Below are 5,728 nucleotides of genomic sequence, written 5' to 3' on the forward strand. Positions count from 1 at the left end.
AGGTAGCCTTAGAGTGAAAGCAATGCCACAGAAGGCTGCTGGCAGCTGAGAATGGGAGAAGCAGGTGGGGGCAGGGGGTGGGGAGGTTGGGAAGGTGGAGAGAGGCTATCTTCTCTGCCTGTTTTGCCTAGGTGGTAAGAGGAGCCTTTCTTTTTATTTTTTTTCTTTGCTTCCCTTTGGTTTCCTTCTCTCTCCTCTCCTTCTCTCCTCTTCCTTTCCTTTCCCTCCCCTCCATACCCTTCCCCTCCCCATTTCTGAAGAGGGGTTAGTAGGTTCTTGAACCTTAGCAGCTACATATGGGAGAGACAATGTGGAAGGCTGAAAAGAATAGGCTTGGGAGCTGGTAGGCCAGGATCTCTATTTCTGGCTTTGCCACTGCATAGCTGTGTGATCCTAGGTAGCTGGGCCTCAGCTGGATCACTCCTAAAGCACAGGGGTTAGACCTGATGGTGTTCAGAGCCCTTGCAGCTCTAACATTCAGGAACCCCCTTGGCTGTTCCCCTCAAGTGTCAAGATTTGGTGCCTCCTGGGCCTCCCTAAGTGTGACTGTAGACTGTCAGAGAGCCAGGAGTGTCCTTCATTGGCCAAGATGGTGTAGGGGGAGGTTCTTACACCTAGCAGCCAAAAACTAGGAAGATGAATGGACAGGGCCCGAGCACATCAAAAGCTAGCAAGATAGTTGGATAGAAAAAGAAGCCGTCCCCTCCCTATTCCTATAAAAACCACAGGCAGGAAGGGACAATGGTCTTTGAGACGGGATCCCACTGTTCTCCCAGGTTATGCAGCACCTGAATAAAACCTCTTTCCTTTTCACGAGCACCTGCCTCAGGAGTCTGGCTTTCCTTGCAGGAGGCAGCTCAACCTGCATTTTTTTGGTTACGTTGGTGACTGCCTGCCAGCCATCATGGCAAGGTGAATGGGGAAGGAGAAGGGACAGAGCTTCTGTGCTAGTTAGCCTTCCCAGTTGACTTAGAAAACTCTGGGTGGGACAGTACCTAAGTGCAAGACTTCTTCTGGTTCCCTCATTGCTGTATATTTTCCCCATGTGAAAAATATCTTACTATTATTATTGAAGCACATGTACATGATGTAAAAAGAAATTCAATTAGACAAGAGAAACTCCCCTACCCATGAGGTATATGCTTCCCAAGTTTCTGAAAACACACATATAAATATGTAACGTATGTACTTGGATTAGTGGAATTTTGATTCTTGCTTTGACTTTCTGACTCATGGACGGCTAATGTGCTGACCACCAGGACTGTCACAGCAAAGGAGAGAAGGAAGTAGCTTCCTCCGAGGGCAGGCAGAGAGGCAAGTTGTTCCCAGCTGCAAGCTGGGTCCTGTCTTTGGGGCACCAGGTGCCTTCACAGTCTCTCCTGGTGCAGTTGTGTGTAAATTTCAACCTGAACTTTAGATTCTGTGATAGTTAATTTCATGTGTCAACTTGGGGGTCAGCGACTAAGGGATACCCAGGTAACTGGGAAAACCTCATTTCTGGGTGTGTCTCAAAGAGATTAGCGTTTGAATCAATACACTGAGTAAAAAAGGTGGCCCTCACCAATGAGAATGGGCCTTATCTAATTCTCTGAGGGCCTGCATAGAACAAAACCCTGGAGGAAGGGGAAATTCACTCTGCTATAGCTGAGACATTGATCTTCTTCTGCCTTTGGATATAAGTGCTCCTGGTTCTCAGACCTTTGGACTTAGACTGAATTCCACCACTGGCTTTCCTGGTTTTCCAGCCTATAGAGGGCAGATTGCAGGACTTCTTGGCCTCCATAATCAAGTAACCCAATTCCTGCAATAAATCTCATATATATACTTATAAATTTCCTATTGGCCTGTTCTCTGGAGAACCCTGAATCACACAGACCTGTTGGTACATTTCCACAGAAGCATGTGTAAGAGGCTAAGAACCTTCAAAGTGAGCCTAAAACCAGTTTGTTGCTAGAACAAAGGGCAGAGTCTCCAGGGATCGATGTTTTCTTCTCTCTCTCTTTTAAGAAACATTACAGACACATGCCTCTTAGTGTGAAGAAATTAGAAGACAGATAAATCTATAGGAAAAAATAGCTTTTCTTTATTTTAAATTGTATGTAGTGTTTTATCAAAGAATATGTACACTTTTAGCACTCATGTTTAAATTGCCTTTTTGGTTGGCTTGATGTTTGCCATTTGGAGAGAGCTTGAGGTGACATGTCATCTATTACACCTCCTGGGACCCACACATGAAGCCACATTCATTCAGCCAGGCCCTGAGAATGTGAAGATGAATATAATCTGGGTACCTGCTTTGAACGGTCTCACAGTATGTTAGGCGAAGGGCCCCTCCTAAATAATTATAGTGTAGTGTGGCACATGCTAAAATTTAGAAATATACCAAAAACCATGAGAACAGAGAAGTATTGTATAAATGTGAATTAGGTAAACTTTGAGGCCATAGAGGTCATTTAGCACATCTTGCTCAGATGTTAAGTCCAGATACACACTATTTATTCCCATTATGAGAGAACTTCAAGGATGCTTGTGGGTAGAGTTGTGGAAAAGGAGCCCCAACTTTTACTTTCCACTGCTTGAGGCAGGGATGTGGGTGGTGACGTTTCTGCAGAAGCCCTGCTTTGCTGGCCCCCCACCTCCTAAGTCTGCGGCCTTTGCACGTGTTCGGGTGAGGGCACGTGTATCTCACAGTCCAGGGCTGTGATCCTGGCTTCATTTATGGAAGCCGTGTGATTTTACCAAGCTGGGATGGACTCTGGTTATACGCAGACTTCTTCCCTGTAAGCCCCTAGACATCTGTGGGGGATCAGCCCTGTGTTAACTCTCCCTCCTGCTGGAGGAGAGGTGCGGGTGGGTGGGTGGGGACATCCCCACACCTACGGGAAAGTGCATTTGATGTGATGCAAACTTCAACCCAGGGAAGTGAAATGTACTGACTTAGGTTAACTGGACACAGACCCTGGGACAAAGAAATACATGTAGAGAACTTATAGATTGCTCGTAGGAGATACCCCTGTGAGAAAAGGAGACTGACAGAATAGGCAGAAGGAGAAAATGATCAGCAATCATTGATTAGCAATCAATGACGTTGCCGCTGAGGTTTGGGCTGATCCCACAGAGAGCTCTGGAGCTGGGACAGACTTTCGGAGTTGTCCCAAACCGAGGCAAGGGTGTGGTGGCTACGTATTTCCATCAGCCAGTCACTGGTTGGCTATGGGATACCTCCTGGGAGGAAGAATAACCTTGGATGAACCAGTTCCCTCCAGCCAAGGACAATTCCCAGGGAGAGATGCAGCTCTGAACGCTCAGCAGCAATATTCCCAGCGGCAGGTGGGCTGATGTTCAGAGAAAAGGGAACCCGGGGAGACAACAACAGTGTCCACTATCGTCCCCCTTTTGTGCCGTGCAGATCTACTTACTCCTTATATCTCATCTAGAAACCGGGCCTTCAGGGTTCAGATGGGTCTCATTGTCTAAGAATTTACAGGCAGAGGATTAGTGGATAAATCATACCTCCTATTGCTAGTTCATCTTTTTTTTTTTCCCTTTCTTTCTTTTTCTCTTTTTGCTTTCTTTTACTTTTTCTTTTTTTTTAAAGGAGCAATGAGAGCTTTGTCAGCACCCAGCAGACAGGCCAGTGGGTGGCTGAGAGGCCAATGGTCAGGTGTTTGGACAGGCAGCAGGGAACGTGGGCAGGTGAGCACGAAGCAGGCGGTAGGCAGGCTGCAAGCAGGGGTGACGCAGTTGGGGCGCCTGTGAGGGGCACGGCATCCTCCCGGCTGCTGCCTGCTGGGGCCTGGGTGTGTGGCTTGGAACTCGGTGTCCACCTCACGGAAAGCTGGCCTGCCTGTCAGGCCCTGATGAAGGGCGAAGGCTGGCCTCCCTTTGGAGCTGGATCTCCTTTAGTGCAAATATGGAAGTAGTGTCAGGAAGTTTGTGGATCTGCTCCCCCAGGCTGAGGAAGAACGGGTGTCTCATGGCATCCTCCGCGGAGATCCGACTGCGACCTTCAAAATGCAGGAGCTTGGTGAGGAGATCGGCCCCACTGCTGTTAAGCCGGGGCGTGCAGCTCCCAAGAGCCTCGGCTCTGTACTTGGGATAGTTGTGTGCCTTGAACTCTGTGTTGGACAGGATGCCCGGCCATGTCTCCTCCGTTGGGGTTCCCAAAACGCGGAAGATGAGGTGCAGCTGCTCCTCCACGGTGGAGCCCGGGAAGAGGGGCCGGCCTGCGGCCATCTCGTAGAAAACGCAGCCCACACCCCACATGTCAATGTGGGTGGAGTAGTGTGTGCACCCGAGGAGGAGTTCGGGGGGCCGGTACCACAGCGTCACCACCTCATTGGAGTAGGTCTTCATCAGAATGGACTCGGTCCGGGCCAGGCCGAAGTCGGCCAGCTTGAGCTCTCCTCTCTTGCTGATGAGCAAGTTCTGGGGGTTGAGGTCTCGGTGTAGCACCTTCTTCCGGTGGCAGTAGGCCAGGCCACGGAGCAGCTGGAACAGGAACAGTCTCACGTTGTGCATGCTGATGACGTTCCCGCAGTCGTCCAGGTACCGCTTCAGGTCCTTGTCCAGGGGCTCAAAGACAAGGGTGAGGGACCTCTCGGTGTGGATCACGTCCAGCAGCTTGACGATGTTGGCGTGTCTGAGGCTCCTGAGCAGGCACGCTTCCCAGATGGCGGTGCAGGGTGCCCCCTCCTCCTGTTCCAGCCTGATCTCCTTGAGCGCCACGAGGCTGTCTGTGCGCTTGCTCCTGCCTTTGAAAACGGTGGCGTGGGTACCCTCACCCAGCTTGTCCAGCTTGACGTAGGTCTCCAGTTTCGCAAAGCCAATCTCGGACAGGCTGACATGCTGGAGGAGGCGGCTGAGGGGCTTGTCGAAGATGGGGGCGTTGAGGGTGGGCTTCCCCAGGCAGCCCTTGGGCGGCTGGCTGTCAGCGGGGAGTGACAGGCGCTGGCTGCCGGCCTCCGTGGAGACGCTGCGCAGGGGATGGTTGTGCCCGCGCGCCGGCGCCGCTGAGTGCGCCTCGCCCGGGGACGCGGCTGAGGCCTGGTCACTTTCCCCGTCAGACCTCATCTTCAAGTCAGACTCCATCGCCAAGGCCTCATGTACAGTCTCTCGGGCAGGGCTGAGGGGCACCTGTCCACAGGGAAGGTCCCCAGGGGCGACAGGGGCCGGGGCCTCTCCAAGGGCACTGGCGCCGCCACAGCCGCTCTCGCCCGGTGCGATCTGCTCAGGGGCGCTGCTGGCCCTGCGGATGGCTCGGCCCCCGCGGAGTGTCATTGACAGCTGCCTTTTGATATTCTTCATTCTCACCGCAGCGCCGCTGTAACTAGAAGATCAGCCCCCGCAGGGTGGATTTCTGAAGGCTTAGTAACAGCTGTATCCTGAGGACCTGCAACAGTAACGGCGGGGGCGCGCGGGCTGCGTGCGCGCCCTCCTTCCCCTCCCCCTGCAGGCCCCGTGCCCGGTCCGTCCTGTGGCTGCTGGGCCCAGGCCTCGGGGCCTCCGCCAACTGGGCGGCCAGAAGCTTGGCCTGCGGCGGGCGATGCCCTCGGCTCGCCCCAGCTCACATCCGACGGCTCAGGGCTCGGAGCCCACTGCGCGCGGAGATGGGGGGACCCCAGGGCCCTACGGCCCAGGAATCAAGCTCCGCGCACGCCGCTGGCTACAGTTGATCCTGAAGCCATAACTGATCCTCACCATACTCCTACCGTTCTACATACCCCTC

General features: G+C 52.8%; 1 pseudogene across 1 annotated transcript; it reads right to left on the reverse strand.

The window, feature by feature from the left end:
* Positions 1-3,828: 3,828 nt before the first annotated feature.
* Positions 3,829-5,280, reverse strand: LOC308555509 (cyclin-dependent kinase 16 pseudogene; annotated as a pseudogene). Its single transcript has one exon. The product of its transcript is annotated as a cyclin-dependent kinase 16 pseudogene (transcript).
* Positions 5,281-5,728: the final 448 nt, after the last annotated feature.

The sequence above is a fragment of the Miniopterus schreibersii genome (genome assembly GCF_964146895.1).
Source record: "Miniopterus schreibersii genome assembly, chromosome: 4".
NCBI lineage: Eukaryota > Metazoa > Chordata > Mammalia > Chiroptera > Miniopteridae > Miniopterus > Miniopterus schreibersii.